We start from the raw sequence: 19,832 nt of genomic DNA, 5'->3' as shown, positions 1-19,832 counted from the left end.
GGGAGATTTGACCGTGTTAGAAAGATGACTGGGGGGCTGGCACTGTGGTGCGCAGCAGGTTAAAGCCTTGGTCTGAAGTGCCGGCATCTCATATGGGCGCTATCTCTAGTCCCGGCTGCTCCTTTTCCGATCCAGCTCTCTGCTATGGCCTGGGAAAGCAGTAGAAAATGGCCCAAGTCCTTGGGCCCCTGCACCCACGTGGGAGACCTGGAAGAAGATCCTGGCCCCTGGCTTCGGATCAGCGCAGCTCCGGCCATCGCGGCCAATTGGGGAGTGAACCAGCAGATGGAAAACCTCTCTCTCTGTCTCTACCTCTCTCTGTAACTCTGTCTTTCAAATAAATAAAATAAATCTGAAAGAAAGGAAGGAAGGAAGGAAGGAAAGCAAGCAAGCAAGCAGGCAGGCTAAGGCAGGTAGGGAGAGAGGGGAACGCTTGGGGGCCAGGTTACACTCCCACCGGAGAGAGTTCCGGGGTTCCAGTGCCCAGCACGGGGACTGTAGATAATGAGCAGGGACTGTGTGTTTTCACTCCCACAAGCTGGAAGAAAGGGTGTTGCGGATTTCCACCCAGAGAGGTAATAAAGACTTGAGATGGATCTGCTTTCCCTGATTTGAGCCTCACACGATGGATACACGGATGGAAGCAGGTGGTACCTACCCTACAAAGGAGGACAAACTGCAAGTGTGTATTACATCTATTATAGCCCTAGTCCACAAATGTTACAAGTTAAATAAAGACATTGGAGGTTAAAGGAGTGGGGGGACACTGAAGGCTGGCCTCTGGAAACTCCTTTACCTTCACAAACTGGTGTTTGTTCATTTCCCTTCACCAAAGGGCTGTTGAGTGCCAGGGAGCGGAGGGTGCAAGAGGGAACAACAGGAAGTCCCTCCACCCTGGGGGAGCCGGAGAAGTGACAATAAATCTAGGACAGGATGTTGGTGACCCTAAGTGTGGAGGGGGGAGAATGCAGCAGGGGGGTGAGGGACAAGGAGTGGGGGACAAGTGCTCCAAGGTGATCTTCGCACAAGCACCTGGATGAGGGAAGAGGATGGTGGCCCCCAGGCAGAGGAACAACAAGTGTAAATGCAAATGTCCCGGGCTGGGCTGGGCTGGGCTAGCCTGGGCTTAGCCTGTTAGCGGGAGAGTGGTGAGAGTCCCGGGGACAGGCACGCAGGAGGGGAGGGGCCAGAAAACCCTGGTGTGTGTGAGCTGAGATCTGAGATCTGCAGGAGGGGTTAGGTAGGTAAAGAGGGAACAGTGTGATGATGGATGGGAACCCCATTCCTGCAGGGTTTTGTTTTTTTTGTTTTTTGTTTTTTGGTTTTTTTGGACAGGCAGAGTGGACAGTGAGAGAGAGAGACAGAGAGAAAGGTCTTCCTTTTGCCGTTGGTTCACCCTCCAATGGCCGCCGCGGCTGGCGCGCCGCGGCCGGCGCACCGCGCTGATCCGATGGCAGGAGCCAGGTGCTTTTCCTGGTCTCCCATGGGGTGCAGGGCCCAAGCACCTGGGCCATCCTCCACAGCAGAGGGCTGGCCTGGAAGAGGGGCAACCGGGACAGAATCCGGCGCCCCGACCGGGACTAGAACCCGGTGTGCCGGCGCCGCTAGGCGGAGGATTAGCCTAGTGAGCCGCGGCGCCGGCCCTGCAGGGTTTTATGCCTGGAGAATTCAAAGATCTTTAGAATTCCTTGGGAAGTATAGATAATGACCCCCATTTTACAGATAAGATAAATGAGGTCATTTTTTTTTCTAAAGATTTATTTATTTATTTATTTATTTATTTATTTGAAAGGGAGGGAGAGGGGCGGGGAGAGAGAGAGTCCATCCTCTGGTTCACTTCCCAAGTGGTCACAACAGTAAAGGCTGGGCCAGGCCGGAAGCCAGGAGCTTGGAATTCCATCTGGGTCTCCCACGTGGATGCAGGGGCCCAGGTACTTGAGCCATCATCTGCTGCTTTCTCAGGTGCATTAGCAGGGAGCTGGATCAGAAGTGGAGCAACCGGGATTCGAACTGGTGCCCGTATCGCATGCTGGCATCACAGACAGCACCATGATGCTGCCCCTGGGTGATTTTTGTTTATTCCTCCTAAGATCACATAACTTTTGAAATTTGCAGGCTAGAACTTGAATTCAGGCTGTCCCAGCCTTGCTCTACTAGATACAAATTTTATTTTTTATTTCTAGTTTTATTTGTAATGTCTGGAAGATAGCATTCAAACTGTTTAGAAGACCTGGGCTCATTCGCTTTTTTTTTTTTTTTAACTTGTGTTTTAAAATTTTATTTATGTACTGAATTTTTTGAAGATCAGATAAGATATTCTCCCGGAACAATGACCCAAAAATCTAACAGGATTCACAGTGAAAACTTCCTCCACTCCAGAGAATCGCTTCTGTGACCTTTGTATTTTTTTTTTTTAAAGTTGGGAGGAATCCACTTTTAAAACTGATGGAATATAACTTTATGGATTTTGGTTGCGTAGGTAAAATTTTTATTTCAAGTGGTAGAATTCTTTGGCCCTGGAAGAACTGACAGTTTTTGAAAAATGAGCCCAAGAGCATAAAAATCCTTGGCTGTCTCCCTGTTTCTGTCTTTTGAAATGAGATATATGCAAATGCCAGAGGTGGAATTTAATATCATTAGAAAACAAAGGACATCCAAGTCCATAACTGAGTGAGAAGATAGGCTAGTCCCTCCCCTGGAAAGAATGATCCGGGCAGTGTTTGCAGTAAAGACAGCGGACCGGCTGGTCGGTTCTTCCCCTCTTGTTACTGCCACGCCACGCCACGCCACGCCTGCAGGATGCCAGTCCCAGGCCGGAGAGCCTGCTGCTCCCTGCTCCTTCCGCCCCTTTCTCTCTTCCCCTCTCTCTCCTCCTCCTTCCCTCCCTCCCTCCCTCTTTATTTCCTTCCTTTCTTCCTCCTCCTCCTCCACCGTCTTCTCTCTCTGCTCTCACTCCTCTCTCTTATTCCTCCCCTGGCGATTTCATTTTCCACTGGCTGTCAGGCATGGGAGAAGCCCCTCCACACGCAGACCCCATCATGTCACCCTCCCTTCCCGGAAGGCTCCGTCCTAAGGGTAAAAGAGCACAGCCTCTCTGCTGTCCACCCTCACCTTGCCTCCTCTGGTCCTGGGCTCTGCTGCTGGCCCAGTGCCTCCTGCAGGGACCTTCCTGCTCCTACCCCGAGCCAGGGCACGCGGAATCCTCCCTCCCTGGTACCCTCCCAAGTGCTCGCTGCCCCCCCACCCCCACCCCAAGGCTCTCTCATTCACCTTCTGCTTTTTCCCAGCCACCCCCACCACCCCCGGGAGTTTCCCCCACCTGTCTGGGCTGAGGAGCCAGCGAGGCTGTGCAGAATGGATCCCAGCTCTGAGAATTCCAGGTTACTCCCATCTGGATCTCATTTCCTCCTTCGTAAATTCAGGGCTGGGACTGGCCGTCTCCAGAGCTGGGGCTGGTGTTTTTCCTGGTTCAGTTCGAGTTTGGCTGTCTCTTCCTCTGACATTTCCAAGAGAAGGGTTCATCACACTTGGGGGGCATGGACTCCCCCCCCCGCCCCGCCTCCTGCCCTGACTATGGATTTATTTCCCCGCCAAGGTTGCAAGGAGGCAATTTTCCCTGCCAAAAAGCTTCTGGATGTGTGCCTGCCAAGCCCTGCCTGGCAGTGGCAGCTCACCTCAGTGTTGGTGGCATGGAGCAGAGAGGAGAGGACCGGTTGCGAGAGGGTGAGGACTGCCTGCAAAGTGTCCCTGGGATGTGGAAATGCAAGACAGAGCAAAGCGCTGGCCGTCCAATCCAGACACGACTCTGTCCATGAGCAGCTAGCTGGCTGTCCACGTGACGCAGGCACATCCAGGGGCTTCCAACGGAATCCAAAGACAGAACCCTTTGCAGCCCCCTCGCGTGCTCCCCATTCCTCCGCAAGCCCCATCCATCCATCGTCCATCGGCTGCCTTATTTATTTTGTTCCTTGCATGACATGCAGGGCACACACTGGGTCCTGGTGCCCGGTGCAGGGCAGCAGGGCAGACGCTGCTATGGCCTGGCAGGATGTGTTGCTGTACACCAAGGCGTGTCCGCCTGGAGGCGGGGACCCTGACCCAGTGGCAGTTTATCCAGGACTTTAGGCAGGTGTGGCAGTGCAGGGGGGACATGTTTCTTTCCTTTTTTATTTGCAGGGATCCCGTGTGTGTTCTGGAGAGCAACCCTTGCCTTGTTACCTAACATAGTTCGCAAATATTTTCTCTCGCTGTCTGTGGTTGTGTATTAATTTTTGGAGATGTCTTTTCTGCATGTTAAGCATGTTAATAGAGTGTTAGTGGATCTATTCTCATTTTATTCTATTGTTTGTATGGATAGCCAATTGCCCAAAAAATGCTTTTTAAAACTGGTGAAAATGCCGGCGCCGTGGCTCAATAGGCTAATCCTCCACCTTGCGGCGCCGGCACACCGGGTTCTAGTCCCGGTTGGGGCGCCGGATTCTGTCCCGGTTGCCCCTCTTCCAGGCCAGCTCTCTGCTATGGCCAGGGAGTGCAGTGGAGGATGGCCCAGGTGCTTGGGCCCTGCACCCCATGGGAGACCAGGAAAAAGCACCTGGCTCCTGGCTCCTGCCAGGATCAGCGCGGTGCGCCGGCTGCAGCGGCGGCCATTGGAGGGTGAACCAACGGCAAAGGAAGACCTTTCTCTCTCTGTCTCTCTCTCTCACTGTCCACTCTGCCTGTCAAAAAAAAAAAAAAAAACTGGTGAAATTAATATAGCAAAATGCATATTTACAAGATTGAGCTTTTTTTTTTTTAAAAACAAGAAAGATTTATTTATTTATTTTGAAAGTCAGAGTTACAGAGAGAGAGAGAGAAACAGAGAGATCTTCCATCTGCTGGTTCACTCCCCAGATGGCCGCAATGGCCGGAGCTGAGCTGATCCAAAGCCAGGAGCCAGGAGCTACATCCTTGGCCATTGTCCACTGATTTTCCCAGGCCATTAGCAGGGAGCTGAATTGAAAGTGGAGCAACTGGGACAAGAATGGGCGCCCACACAGGATGCCTGCATCGGCACTGCAGGAGGCGGCTTTACCCACCATGCCACAGCGCCTGAATTTACCCACCATGCCACAGCGCCTCCCCCACTGGCCCCACCAAGTCCCTGGCAACCACTTCTCTGCTTTTGGTCTCTATGAATTTGCCTATTTGGGATGTTCTGTAGAAATGAAATCAAGTAAGCTTTTGTGTCTGGCTTCGCTTGCTTAGCATGGTTTCAGGTTTCACCTATGCTGCAGTATGAATTAGTATTTCTTTCCTTTTTTTTTTTAAGATTCATTTATTTTATTTGAAAGGCAGAGTTAGAGAGGCAGAGGCAGACACACACACACACACACACACACACACACAGAGAGAGAGAGAGAGAGAGAGAGAGTCTCCCAATTGCTGGTTCACTCCCCTGATGGCTGCAATGGCTGGAGCTGGGCCAGGCTGAAGCCAAGAGTTAGGAGCCGGGAGCCGGGAGCCAGGAGCTTCTTCCGGGTCTCGCACGTGGGTGCAGAGGCCCAAGCACTTGGGCCATCTTCCACTGCTTTCTCAGGCACACTAACAGGGTAGGAGCTGGGTAGGAAGTGGAGCAGCTGGAACTAGAACCAGCACCCATATGGGGTGCCGCTACGCCACAGCGCCGGCCCGTTTCTTTCCTTTTGATGCTGAGTAAAACTCCACTGGGCAGACTGAGTGTTCTCAGCTGGCAAACACTTGGGTGGTTTCCACTGTGTGGCTGGCGTGCCCAGTGACGCCAGGAACATTCCTGCACAGGTTTCATTGGCACACCTGTTGACATTTCTTCCAGGCCCAGCAGGCTCGTGGCGCGGTCCGTTCTTTCCCACACCGGTCCGCGGGCACACCTCTGGCACACGGTGTGCCTCTCTTTCTAGGTTCCCTACTCCGAGCCACTGCTCTAGCGATCCATCATGGCACCGACTCCATACTGTAGCCTCCCCTCCCCCGTGGTTTCACTTCCCCAGGTTTCAGTCACCTACGTCAGCCTTAGTCTGAAAACATTAAAAAGAAAGTTCCAGAGTTAAATGGCGTTAAATTTTAGGTAATTTTTCCTTTAACATTGCCATCATGATTCTGTTTAATATTAGTAACTGTTAATCTCTTACTGTAGCTAACTTACTCACTAACCTTTATCATAGGAGAAGCCGTAGTACTGTAAACACGCTCCTTGTCTTATGAAGAGAGCGCATCTCAGTAAACCTATCAGAAGGTGAAAATATTGTAATGAAAAATGCATTTAGTACACCTGTCCTACCACACGCTATAGGTTAGCTTAGCTTACCTTAAATATGCTCAGACCACTTCCGTTAGCCAAGGGTTGGGCGGGATCATCAAACACAAAGCTCACTTTATAATAAAGTGCTGACCACCTCGTGCTATAGATGGAGTATTCCACTGAGAGTGAAAAGCAGAATGTTTCTCTGGACTTGTCTGTGTCCCACCGTGGCGCTGAAAATCAGGTTTTGAACCATCGTAGACCAGGGGCCAGCTGCAGAGCGTCAGGTGCCTTCCTTGGTGGCCGGCACCTGCTGGGGGTCTGGGCGCACACAAGGAGGGGCTACAGCACTGCTTTCATGTCGCCCCCTCATGGTGCCCTTTACTCTCTGGCTGAGCCAGTGCCCAACCTTGCCTTCCTCCCTTGTCCAAACTGTTTTGGTTACATTTGGCTCTTTGCTCTTCCAAATATTCATATGGAAAACTTAGGGGCAGCTCATCAAGTGCCACAAAAACTCCGCGGGATTTATTTTGCATTTTTAGTCGTTGCCGGGAGGAGAGCTGCCATCTTGGTCGTGTTGAACTTGCCAGGACACTCAAGTCTTTCTCCTCCCACCTCAAAACTTCTGTTCGCGGCTCTGCTTGGACCACTCCCCCAGCTCTTCGCTTGTGCCCTGTGCCCGGGACTCCCCTCATGGAGCCCTGATCACGAGTGTCCTGGAACAGTGAATCGGGTGGTCCTCGGTGGTCCCCGGTTTGCCGTCCGCCTCCCACCATGCTGCAAGCTCCTCTCGGACGGTGCCATTGGCTTGTTTGCCTTGGTGTCCTCAGAGGCAGCAGATGCAGGGTCTCAGTGAAAGGTCAAATAATGCACGAAGTACAAGAGGATCTCTGGCCCGAGGGCACTTGGCCACTCCTAGGGAGTGTGTGCCTGTGCTTTCCCTGTGCACGCGGCTATGTTAGCCCCACTCTGCAGGGTGAGCTGAGGGTTGGCCAGTTCAGTCCTTATGCCCTGTCTGCACAGTGCTGAGCTACCATGGAAGCCTGTACCTGGCTCACCTGCCTCTGTGAGCCTCTCGGCTCTGCATCCCTGAGACTCCCAAGGCTTTCCCACCCTTCCCCCACCCTCTTGATTTCACCTTTCCTGTGAACTAGACACCTTTCGCACACTTTGCATGTGAGGGAACCAAGGCTCACGGGGGAAGAATGACTCATCTAAGGCCGACTGACCCCGAAACCAAGGTGCAAAATCGTCAAGGTGTTTTCCAGCTCATCTAGCCAGTAAAATTGCAAGTTCCACTTTAAGAACCATATGGCAGGGTCAGCGCTGTGGCGCAGTGGGTAAAGCCGCCGCCTGCAGTGCCGGCATCCCATATGAGTGCTGGCTCCAGTCCTGGCGGCTCCATTTCCGATCCGGCTCTCTGCTATGGCCTGGGAAAGGAGTATAAGATGGCCCAAGTCCTTGGGCCCCTGTACCCGCGTGGGAGACCCAGAAGAAGCTCCTGGTTCCTGGCTTCAGATCAGCATAGCTCCAGCCATTGCAGCCATTTGGGGAGTGAACCGGCAGATGGAAGATTCTCTCTCTCTTTCTCTCTCTCTCTCTCTCTGTTGCCTCTGCCTCTCTGTAACTCTGCCTTTCAAATAAATAAATAAATCTTAAAAAGAAAAAAAAAAAAAGAACAATATGGCTCCTTTTACAAAAGTAAAAAAAAAAAAGGCAAAAACAAAAACCCTGGGAGCCACTAGCGGCAACTTAAGTGATTTTTTTTATCTTATTATTAGTTTTTAATTTGGTAGATATTCAGTAGAGGCATCCTTTATGTACTGATCAAGGAAAAGTAACACATCCATCAAACATTATCTCTTTGGGATCAGAACATGGAAAATCTTTTAGTCATTCTGACAGTCACAGAATGGGGCTGAACCCCTCCTTCTTAATTGTGGCTTTACAAGTCATTGGGCAACATCTCCCCTCCCCAGCCCTACCCCCTTCGCACCTCTGGGAATCACTGTTCTACCCTCCACTTCTGTGAGTTCAGCGTTCTTAGATTCCACCTAAGTGACATCAGGTGGTATTTGTTTCTCTGCGTCCAACTCATCTCACTTAACATAAACGTCTTCTAATTTCATCTATCCATTTTGCTGCGAGTGACAAAATTTCCTGCTGTTGTTTTTTTTTTTTTTTTCCATTAAAGCTGAATAGTATTTGAACAGGTAGCTATCCATCTATGGATAATCTGTCTATCCATCTAGCTACCTATCTACCGTGTAGAGATACAGATGTGTGTGTGACTCACATTTAAAATCTATTCACCTGTTGAACGCTTAAGTTGTTTTAACATCTTGGCTCTTATGAACAATGCTGCAATGAACATAGGACTGCATACATCACGGATGCGCCCTGATTTCAATTTCTTTGGATATATGCCCAGGAGTGTGATTGGAATGTTGGGTCAGATGGCTAACTCTATCTTTAGTTTTTTGAAGAACCTCCATCTTGTTTCCTTTTTTCTTTTCTTTTCTTTCTTTCTTTCTTTTTTTTTTTTTTTTTTTGACAGGCAGAGTTAGACAGTGAGAGAGAGAGAGAGAGAGACAGAGAGAAAGGTCTTCCTCCCGTTGGTTCATCCCCCAAATGACCGATATGGCCGGCACACTGCGCTGATCTGAAGCCAGGAGCCAGGTGCTTCCTCCTGGTCTCCCATGTGGGTGTAGAGCCCAAGGAGTTGGGCCATCCTCCACTGCCTTCCTGGGCCACAGAAGAGAGCTGGACTGGAAGAGGGGCAACCGGGACAGAATCCGGCACCCCGACCGGGACTAGAACCCGGTGTGCCGGCGCCACAGGCGGAGAATTAGCCAAGTGAGCCTCGGTGCCTGCCCCTCCACACTGTTTTCCAAATTGATTGTGCTAATTTACATTCCCACCAACAGTATGGAAGGGTTTTCTTATCTCCACATCTTCACCAACACTTCTTATCACGATCTTCTACACAGGAAATCCTAAAGACTCCACGAGAAACCTGTTAGAACTAATAAGCAAATCCACAGTGAAGTTCCAGGTTACAAAATCAGTAGCACTTTTCCCCATTATTGTTTAGCGGCCTTTCTATCTGGCATCCTACACTAACATCAAGCAGTCTGAAAAAGAAACCAAGAAAATAATTCCATTTATAGTAACATGGAAAACAAAATAATTCTGAGCAGTAAATTTAATCAAGGAAGTGAAAAACCTATATACTGAAAGCAATAAAACATTGATGAAGGAAATTGAAGCTCATACAAACACATAGAAAAATATCCCAATCCCGTGTTTATAGGTTAGAAGAATTAATATATTTTTTTATTTACTTGAGAGGCATAGTTACAGAGAGAGAGAGAGAGAATACTCCAATTTGCTGATTTGCTCTCCAAATGCCAGCAATGACAAGGGTTGAACCAAACCTGAAGCTAGGAATCAGGGAGCTGGATCAGAAGTGGAGCAGCCGGGACTTGAACCGGTGTCCACATGGAATGCCAGCACCGTGGGTGGATGCTTAATCTACTACTGTGCCGGCCTGCAGCACAATGAACCGGGTTTCCTGAAACAGAGAGTGGGAATGCAGGGACAAGGACACAGAGAATGGAGCCAAGACAAGTCCTGATCAAGGCTCGTTTATTGAACAAATCCAGTAGTATTTAAACATGACCAGTTGTTTACAAGAAGGAGCACAAAAAGATTTATTTACATGTCAAAAAGGCTTTTAAGGTTACAAAGAGTTCTTAATTATTGATTACAAGGGTACAATAAAACACTTAGGTGATAAATGCAGGTTTCAGGTGTGACTGATTATCTACATCATCTCTTGTGAAAGGTTTAGGTTCTTCCTGTCCCTTCCCGGAATCTCCCTAGCCTAATTGTCTGTGCCGGGAAGTCTCCATTCATATGTTTCAGTGTAAACAAAGGGGGCAACTGCCTGTGGCTGCCCACATACTACACCACAGCACTGGCCCTAATTAATATTGTTAAAATGTCCATACTTCCCCAAGCAATCTACAAACTCATTGCTATCTCCATCAAAATCCATGTCATTCTTCACAGATATAGAAAAAACTCTAAAATTCATTTGGAAGCACAAAAGACCCCAAATAGCCAAAGCAATCTTTTTCCAAAAGATCGAAGTTGTAGATATCACATACTGTATCTCAAAATATGTTACAAAGTGGGCCGGTGCTAATCCTCCACCTTGCAGCGCTGGCACACCGGGTTCTGGTCCCAGTCGGGGTGCCAGATTCTGTCCTGGTTGCCCCTCTTCCAGGCCAGTTCTCTGCTGTGGCCAGGGAGTGCAGTGGAGAATGGCCCAAGTCCTTGGGCCCTGCACCCCATGGGAGACCAGGATAAGTACCTGGCTCCTGCCATTGGATCAGCGCGGTGCGCCGGCCGCAGTGCGCCGGCCATGGCGGCCCTTGGAGGGTGAACCATCAGCAAAGGAAGACCTTTCTTTCTGTCTCTCTCTCACTCTCCACTCTGCCTGTCAAAAAAAAAATAATAATAAAATAAAAAAAATATGTTACAAAGTTACAAAGATATAGTGATCAAAACAGCATGGTAGGGCACCCCATCCAGGCCTAACAGGTTAAGCTCTGCCTGCAATGCCTGCAGGTTTTCTTTTTTTTTAATCTTATTTTGACTGAAATAGATATAAACCTAAAAGTAAGGATGAATTTCTTATGCTCATGGCTCTTCCAACCAACTACAAAACCAAATTAAATCTTTAAGGTAAATTTTAATACAACAGAAGCAATTAAAAAAAATCTTCAACTTAGCAACATTAAACTAGCTGATTAAACCTGGCATTGTGTTTATGGGAGGTAGAGTGGCACTTCTGTGTGTTTTATGTTTCCTGTGTCACCACCTTTTGGTTTTGACCACGACTGGCCATCACCTGAGCCACCACCATCTTCACGATCACTACTGTTTTAAAGATTTATGTATTTATTTGGAAGGCAGCACGACAAAGAACGAGAGGGAAGGAGGACGAGATCTTTCATCCATCCACCGAGTCACTCTCAAATGATGGCAACAGCCAGAGCGCAGCCAGGCTGAAGCCAGGAGCCAGGAGCTCCATCCAGGTCTCCCACGTGAGTGGCAGGGCCCAAGCACCTGGGTCATCCTCTGCTGCTTCCCCAGGCGCCATCAGCAGGGAGCTGCGTGAGAAGTGGGCACTGTGATATGGGATGCTGGAAAGGCAAGTGGCGGCTTACCTGGTTGGGCCACAATGCCAGCCCCATCAGTCTCTTCAAAGAACAGAACATAGAGCTTGATGGGCCGAGCGATTTAAACAATGCCTTCTCCAACGCAATGACGGAAGCGGGAAATAATGCACTGACTATCACTTCACTCCTTGCCTATTGACTCTGGGGCTCACTGCAAATGACCTATTGCAAGCGTGCTCACGCAAGGCGATAATGGCACGGTTTATCCTCCAGCAAAGAGCCCATTGTGCTCGCTGCTGTGAGCCCCGCATTCAGAGCTGCTGCGTGGGAGGCTGATTCGGTTCTCCCACCATTTACTCCCAGGGATCCAGTGGGAAATTCCACTCTCCCGGGCGCCCCGATGTCACCTGCCCTGTGTGTAGGCTCTGTGCTTGCTTCAGGTATGAAGTCAGGCCTCGGGGCCCCTCCCGTTGGTGCCACAGTTACAGTGACACACCATGCCCCGGCACTGGGACAGCTTCACCATGTCCTTACCCTTCCAATGTATTCCATTAGTTTATGGAGCTAATGTCTCGCTCTTTGAAAAGGACAGTCAACGGGAAGCATCCTGGCAAGAGCAAGTTTTGAGATTTTTCCTCCCCCGAGTGCGAAGGCTAAAACCATTGCCCACCAGCTTGGGACAAACTGACCAGGGCAGCCGAGTGGCCACCTGCGCTCCGCGGAAGCGCATCACCGCCTCACGGGGCACAGAGGCGCCAACTCTGAAATAGTGCTGTTTATTTGTTTTTCGTTGTTTCCTTCTAAACAGTTCCAATAAAAGGGCCCGCGGGGGCGTGCGGAGTCCGGCTTGAGAAAATTCGGCCCTCAAAGCTCACTGAGTCTCTGAACCCGCCAGGGCGCCAGGGGTCCGACGGCGCCGGCCCCTCACTTCCGGAACTCAGGGCTGGCTGGGCTTAGGCTGCTGCCTCGTGGGGCCCGCCGGCCAGCCGCGGACTTTATCAGCCTTCTTCCTCGTCTGGGAAACAAATGGTAGACCAGCCCTCCCCCAGGCTCGCGGCTTCGCCAGGATTTGGCTGCGTGCCAGGGCGCTGGGACCCTCCCTGCAGGAGAGCGAGGCAGACCCCGCCCCGCCCTCTTGTGCCCGCAGCACCACCATCGCCACCACGTGCAGGCCCTAGGAGGCAGGGGCCCAGCGATCCTCACCGGGGACTTTTTCTTTTTTTGCTGGTTTCAGGCTTTTTTCTGCTTGAGTGAAAATGAAAAAAAACACCCCCCCTCCCCACCACCCAGACACACACAGGCGCTCGCACTCACGCACCCGCGCGCCCGGCCTCCCAGCTGTCCGTGTCCGGGGCGGGGACGGGCTCGCCACCAACAGCCGCGGGCTGGGCAGAGCGGGGAGCGCGCCGCCCGCTGCCCAGTGCTCGCCGGCTCCCTCGCGTGCCTGCCCGCCGCGCGCTGCGGGCGACCGGGGAGGAGACGCCCAGGAGGGAGCGCGGGCGGGCACACCCCGCCCCGGCACGCCCGGCCGGGGCTCGGTTGGAGGCAGCCAGGCGACCGTTCAGGCACCGGAGGGCGCCGCCCGGGCCGGAGCCGAGGCGCGGTCCAGCCCTGAGCGCAGCGCGCTCCGCGCCGGCCCTGGCGCCTGGGTTCTGCGGATCAGGTGGGTCCCGCGGGGCGCCGCCCGAGCCCCTCGAAGCCGCGAGCGGGGCGTGGGCAGGCGGGCCCTTGGGCGGCGGGGCTGGGTGTGGAGGGGGTTCGGCGCGTGGGTCAGGGGTGAAGGGGGGAGTGGGGCGAGCCACTGCCTGTGGCTCCGGCCCTGCCCTGGCTCTCCACTCCTCCAGTGCCTGCTTTTGTTCTGGTCGCTTCCCCTGTGTCCAGACCTGACCTGACCTGCTCTCTCGGTCCCCAGCCGGTGCCTTTAGCTGCCTCCTGTCCGGGCTTCCAGACTGGGGCGTGCGGGGCCACGGGCCCAGGTCCCCCACGGAGTCCGGGCGGAGTGCGTGTGGGGAGGAGGGAGTCTCTCCTTAGCTGTGGGGCAGGACAGAGGAATGGCTGTTGCCGGGACAAGATAGGATGGGGCTTCCTCCGGGACGAGGGAGCTGGGGGTAGGGCAAGGTGAGGGGCGCGTGAACCCCAGGAGGCGGAACCCAGAGGCGTCCCAGTCGCTCGGGGAGCCAGGAACTGAGCTTCCAGCCGAGCCTGGGGAAAGTTGCAGAGCCGGCGACGGCGACGCCAAGAGTCTCCTGCACTCTCTTGCGCTCTCCAGGCGCCTGGCTCCCGCTCCAAAGGCACGCCGCGCGCGCGTTTGAAAATGGCAGGGAAAGAGAAGGATTGCACAGGCGCTGGAAACGTGTCCAAGGGACGGTGAAGCTGGAGCCGGGTCCCCAACCTTCCCGCTACGGGAGGCGCGGAGGGTGGCAGGATTGGGAGACCGCGGCGGTTGCGGCTGTGGTTCCGCTGGACGCCCGTCTGCCTCCTGGCCCGGAGCAGGCAGCGCCGCCCCCTTCGTCCACCTGGAATCTCGGGAGGCAGGAGGTGCGGGGTGGAGCCCTGGCCTTGCAGCTCTGTGGCTGGGAGAGACGCTCTCCTAGGCAGAACCTCTGGTTTCCCGGGAAATGAACATCCTGCTGGAGAGGAGACCTCCCTCCCAGGCTCTTAAGGAAAAGCAAGGTGCTTTGGGATTGGTGAGGGGCCCCCGGGGGGCGAGGAGGCAGAGGATGTGGTTATTCTGTTGCGCTTGGTGCGCCTCTTTGGCTACACACTGAGCATGCGCCACCTCGTTCCGAGTTATTCCTGGGTGTACCTTGCGTCTCCTACCAGATGGGGAGGCAGGATGCGGCTCCAAGTCATCTCTGGTACAAGGAACAGGTGCTCAGTGGCTGAATGAGCCAGGCTCAGAGAGTCCCTGGGGGATGATCTGGTCCGGACTGCGGTCTGGGAGGAGCCAGAGGGGGAGGGGAGCCTGGAGGGCCGGGTTGCGGCCCCTCCCTCCCGTATTTCCCCCAGAAGCAGTTCAGTTCTGTTTTTATCCCTTAAGTGTACTGGGAGAGCCCAGAGGACGTCTTAGTTACCCCTCTGAGCCGGTCTGATCTGGTCCCTTTCTGTGGAGAGCTGAGGCCAAGAGGTATGAAAGCGGGTTTGGACAAGGTCCTCCCGCTGCAGATCACCTGCCCCTCGAACTCCAGGGTCTGGGGGGTGAGGGGAGAGTGGGCGTGGGGAGCCACCGCGCCTTGTTGCTTTTCTGGGAGAAGCCGGTGAGTCTGGTCCAATGGGCGCTTCCAGGCCTCCAGGGGGCCCTGTGCAGGTTTTGAAGGTTCTCCAGCCCAACAGAGTGGGCAGAGGAGTACTGACCCATTTTACAGTTGAGGAAATGAAGGTTCAGAGACGCACGGTAACTCGCTCATGGGCCTTAGTAGCACTCAACTGTTTGAATCATGTTCTGTCTGGCCTAAGCCCTGTGTTCTTTCCAGGCCTGGCTAGAAAGTGGCTAACGCAGATGGCATTGAGATGGAGTAAGGGGGCGGGGCGGCTGAACAGGAAGAGAGCCGGCGTTGAACTGGTGGCTGAGCATCTGGACAGTGCGTTCGTAGTGCAAACAGTCTTGTGCTTGAAATGAATGTTTTCTGACCCTGTGCTTTGAACCACCCTAGGAGGTTCCCAGTCACCTTTTAGCCAATGGTGGTTTTTATCTCCATTGATTAATTTTGTGTGTTCTTAGACTTCAAATGTGTGCTCTTTCATATTCAGGTTAACTCACATAATACCTTTGAGAGTGGTTTTCTTGCACGTAGGAGTGATTTGTTATTGTTGAGTTGTATTCCACTGAATGGATATACCACAGTCTGTTTATCTCGTCTCTTGTTGATGAACTTTTGGATTATTTCCACTTTGGGACTGTTCTGCGAACATTCTTGTCCAAGTCTTTTGTGAACGTTGGCTTTCACCTAGGAGTAAAGTCCTGGGTCATTCGGCGGACCATTGAACCTTCCCATGCAATGCATGGGGTTATTGCATATCTTTGATGATATTTGGTGTTAGCCATTTTAGTGACTGAGTGGTGATATCTTATTGTGATTTTTGCCTTCTATTTTTTATGATTGAATTTTGGGGCAGACAACACGAACGGGGTGGGGGGGTGCAGAATATGATTTGAATTGGTGGTATGGTGTCTCCTATGGGCTATGACTTGGGAAGGAAGGACCTAAATAAATAGTGACTGCAATAGTGACCTGAGGGGCCTCTGGACTCGAGGGTTCCCAGTGTATCACCTGTGATTTAAAGACCTGTTAGTTGGAGTCTCTAAGCTGGGCAAGTTCATGCATGCGCACAGCTTTCGACACCACTAGGAATCACTTCGTCACAGATGTTGGGCTCTCAATCTACCCCTAGGGCATTTTGTCTTGAATGTCGCAAAGGCAGTGCAAACTCAACCAGTCGAAAATTGTCTCCTGATGGCTTTCTGTCATGCATCGTTGGATGAATGATGGTGCCAGTAGCTGTGGAGATGTGGAAGCGGGAGTGTTCGGGGTGGGGAGAGATGAGGAATTTAGGTCTGTGCTGTGGAGGTGGCCCTGGACAATTGGGAGGTAACTGCAATGTACTGAGAGCCGTTTTGGCGGAGTGCAGGACCAGCAAGCTAGATGGCTGATAGGCGAGATGGGAAGACGCGGAGACAGTGGGTACAGTCAAGTTTACTTGAGGTCGGGAGGGAGACTGAATATAGGGAGATAGAGGGAGACAGGTGAAGGGAGGGGCTTTAGGGTGTAAAAGCTTAGTGAGGTGTAGGCTCCGGGGAAGGATTCGGTTCAGGAGAGGAGAGCGGTGGTGGGGTGGGACACGTGGCGAGGAGGAGCGGGAGGCAGTAGCTAGGGAAGACTGAGAGAGGGTGGGAGCCTCCCCCTCGGGGACTGAATCTCTGTTGATCTCCCGTGGCTCACAGCTCCGGGCCTTGTGTGCGGGGCTTCTCCCGAGCCTGCTCCGCTGGGCTGTGCCTATCAGTTAGCTTTCGCTGCAGCCAAGCTGAAGAACACACAACTCTCAAATCGTAGCTTTTGACCCCAAAGTTCAAAGAACTCGCGAGATTTCAGAACTCTCCTTGGATATTGCCCCCACGCTCTGCCGTCTGCTTACAATGCCCTCCCTGTGTTCTCCCCAAATCCACCAACTTTCCCTTCAAAACTCAACTCTAAGCATTACCCTCTTTATGCAGCCAGTTCCTGTGTTCAGCCTGGCCCCTCCCCCACCATGCATTAGGTGCTCTCTCCCTGCCCCCGGTCCGCTGGGCATCCTGCGGTCCACTCTCTAGTTATATTTGGCCACATGTCATTATCTGCTCTCAGTGGTGAGCTGCCGGAGCAGGAGCGTGCGCTGTTCACGTGACTGCGCTGTGCGTCACTGGACGCATTGTGGTGGCCGGGTGTGGCCTCTGCATCCTTGGTGGCTGCGAGTCCCAAGCGGGGCGCCTCGCCTCCCTGCCTGAGCCGGAAGCTGTGCCCACGGCAGCTTCTCCTCCACTCCTGAGACAGAGAGGCCAGCTGGACTACTTTGGGGAGCCCAAGAGTGGCGTGGGTTTGGTCCAAGGGCTAAAGGCAGAGAGCTCACCGTGTGGTATATTTAGCCCAGCAGAATTTCTAAAAGTCCTTTACATTCTAAAAAGCGGAAGTAAAAAAATCCACTATCTCCATCTACAGCCCAAGAGCTGATCTGCGCTCAGCGTGGAGGCCGCAGACTGCCACGTACAGTCTGAATCCGGCTTGGGCAGGCGTCACGCATGGCAGGGGGTAGAGCACAGTGTCGGGTGCTCACATGGCTTCCTGGGGAAGCCCCATGCGAGCAATTACAGAAGCTCAGTGCCGGCCATGTGCTTTCTGTCCTACCTGTCTGAAACCACGTGTGGTTGGCAGATGTGAATGGCAGGCAGAAGCGTGGAGCTGCTACTCGCGGCCAGGGCTGCCCTGAGACAGAGAGAGTGACCTGAGACAGCAGAATCCGGAGCGAGCGGGTGTAGGGAGTGGAAGGAGAGGGTTTGGCGGGCGGCGGGGGTGGGGTGGGGGGGGTGGTGTGTGCTCAAGAGGGTGGGATGGTGAGAGAGTGGCAGAGGGAAGGAAGAGACCAGCTGACTGCAGATTGACAGCAAGACCCCAGGGAAAGCAGGAAAGTAGTTTCTGGAAGGATCAGGAGTTCTCTGTCCTGGTCAGCATCCCGAGAAGTGAGATCGTGCATTCGTCTCATTCAAACCTCCCCGAAGCCCCAGGAGGATGGCAGAGTAGGGGTTGTTTCCCCCATCTGGGGGCTTGGCCAAAGCCTCTCAGGAATTAAGTGGCGGAGCTGAGACGTGGAAGCCGGGTCCTGACTCTGAAATCGTGTGGCTCGGAGCCCCCGCTGGGCACAGGCGGCTCAGAGGGTGGAGGGGAGGGGGTGGTGGCGGTGGCCTGTTTGGAGGGTCGACACTGCTCAGACCAGAATTGGCCAGAGAGTGAGAGGCAGCAGCTGGGAGAGGCTGCAGGAGAGAGAGGCCAGGTCTTGTGTGTTCTTGTCTTCAGCAGGCCTGCTTTAAGTGCCCTGGCCGTGGCTCACCTTAGGGAAGGGGCGGAAAGTAGCCGGGCGCGTCCCACCTGCTGCTGGTGCTGCCAGCTGGGGAAGCTGTCAGAGCCGCTGTTCCCCTGGTCCCCAGATGACTCAAAGCATGAGTCTAACAAACTTTTCTCTGCGTAATATCTGCTGTTGAACTAGAAGCAGGGAAAGACGTCCAAACCCACAGGAAATGGATGCTCAAACCAGAAACTCACAAGGGAGAAGCCACTGTTGTCCTCGAAAGAATTCCAGATTTTTGGACCTGCCGCCAATTTGGGCACCAGGAACTAAGGTTCCAAGAGATGCACCTGTTCCAGAGACTACTGATGTGAACCAGGTGCTCACTCACCCAACATTCAGTGACCTGCCGTAGATCCGTTCACTCATTTTAATTCAGCCAGGATTTACTGAGCTCAGTGCTGGGCTAGATACCTGAGGTGCCGTGGTGAGTTAGATAGATGCACCCCTTCCTGGGTGGAGGCTGGAATTTATCTCGTTCAACAGCTAATTGCACAGTGACAGCCACAAAGGAGAAGTGCAGGGACATTGCAACAGGGGCCTGATCCTGTCTGGGGAGGTGCCAGGGCAGGTTTCCCTGAAGACATGACCTTGGTCAACGGGAGCCCTACAGGAGTTTGAGAGCGAAGCGTGTTTCAGGCAGAGGGAGGTGTGATGAGAGCCAGCCCGCTTCTTGATTCTGTGCCAGAGTCCAGATTGGATTCTAGAATCCAGAAGGCTGTAGTGAGAGGGCACGGAGGAGCGCAGAAGATGGAGCCAGTCTGGAGCCAGGGGCCGGCTGCCTTGTGCTGATGTTGAACTTGGCAGTATCTGCACTGAGGAGTAGCTGGCCACCTCTCTCTTGCCTCTGGGGCACACGGAGGCCTCAAGTCCTCAAGAAGAACTTGCCCCGCATCTGTGGGGAGAGCCAAGACGCTTTCAAAATTGGGGGCAGGTTTTTTTTAAGGGGGACCTGGCTCCCCAGGAGCAGGGAGGGTCCAGGTCTGATTTCTCACACTTGATTACATCTGTGGCTGCCTGCGGATGGCTGTTGTGTGTAGCAAACTGTGTGTTTGTATGATAGCAGCTGAGCGGGGAAGGAATGATATTTCTGTGCAGATCCAGTTGAGTGCTTGGGGAATCATTTCCTGGCAGGCATGGATTTGCTGTGGGAGGTTCTCAGGAGTGCTTGGGGCTGATCCACGAAGCAGCACCTGGGAAGGTGTGCCGGGCAGAGATGGTGGTGGTTCGCGGTCGAGGGGGACTCGGGCTCATGGAAGCAGAAAGGGCACGCCTTGGCGGCATCCCCGGAAAAACTGAGCAGGCCAGAACTGGTAAAGGTGAGGCAATAGGCGCAGTTAGGGACTTGCATAGATGCTAATCCTAGCTCCTGCCGCCGCAGGGGCTGCTGGGAGTAACACTGCACCAGCAGCTCCCTTCATGCTGCTTCCTTAGCGTGCGCAGCCACCAAGTGGCCACGGCCCAGGTCACTGTCCTGATGGCCAGGGGGAGCGCTTGTCTCATTTTCTGTAGTTCCTGAGCCTCAGCATCCACATGTGTAAAGTGGGTTGGGTGGATTTGAGAGCGAGGGACGTGTATGCCTGGCACGTGGTGCTATTAACTGGCAGCGCTGTTGTCTTTGGTAGTACAGCCGTGACTTAACTCAGCTGCTATCCAAACAGCGACATCTTTGAATGAAGGAAGGGAACCCAACATCTGAAAAGCTAGGAGAAAGCAGAAGTGACCATGCACATCCATCCATCCAAAGAGCTGCTTTGCAAGGTTCCTTTAAAATTTTACCTCTGCAGGATACT

At 53.1% G+C, this 19,832-nt stretch overlaps 1 protein-coding gene and 1 long non-coding RNA gene across 12 annotated transcripts in view; one reads left to right on the top strand and one right to left on the bottom strand.

Moving 5' to 3' along the window:
- Nucleotides 1–1,740: 1,740 nt before the first annotated feature.
- On the bottom strand, nucleotides 1,741–3,811 carry LOC108178779 (uncharacterized). Of its 2 annotated transcripts, none has more exons than XR_001795500.4 (3): nucleotides 3,675–3,811; nucleotides 3,320–3,496; nucleotides 1,741–2,085 (listed from the first exon to the last, which is right to left on the bottom strand). It is a non-coding gene; the product is annotated as an uncharacterized LOC108178779 (long non-coding RNA). The 2 variants fall into 2 exon arrangements; XR_016211532.1 differs by having other exon boundaries at nucleotides 1,741–1,978.
- Nucleotides 3,812–12,763: 8,952 nt separating this feature from the next.
- GGTA1 (glycoprotein alpha-galactosyltransferase 1 (inactive)) overlaps nucleotides 12,764–19,832 on the top strand; it is a 66,612-nt gene continuing 59,543 nt past the window's right edge. Inside the window, exon 1 of one of the 10 annotated variants that reach the window (XM_089301822.1) lies at nucleotides 12,764–13,108. The gene's annotated coding sequence lies outside the window, so the exon portion shown is untranslated. Of the gene's footprint in view, nucleotides 13,109–13,603; nucleotides 14,119–14,463; nucleotides 14,573–19,832 lie in introns of those variants that run through there. The other 9 variants (XM_070056255.2, XM_017350065.4, XM_089301813.1 and 6 more) reach the window with 9 other exon arrangements.

The sequence above is a fragment of the Oryctolagus cuniculus genome, chromosome 1 (assembly GCF_051225735.1).
Source record: "Oryctolagus cuniculus isolate XC-2025 breed Fujian yellow rabbit chromosome 1, ASM5122573v1, whole genome shotgun sequence".
Lineage (NCBI taxonomy): Eukaryota > Metazoa > Chordata > Mammalia > Lagomorpha > Leporidae > Oryctolagus > Oryctolagus cuniculus.
The sequence above is the reverse complement of the archived record's forward strand: the minus strand, read 5'-3'. Positions and strand labels throughout refer to the sequence as shown.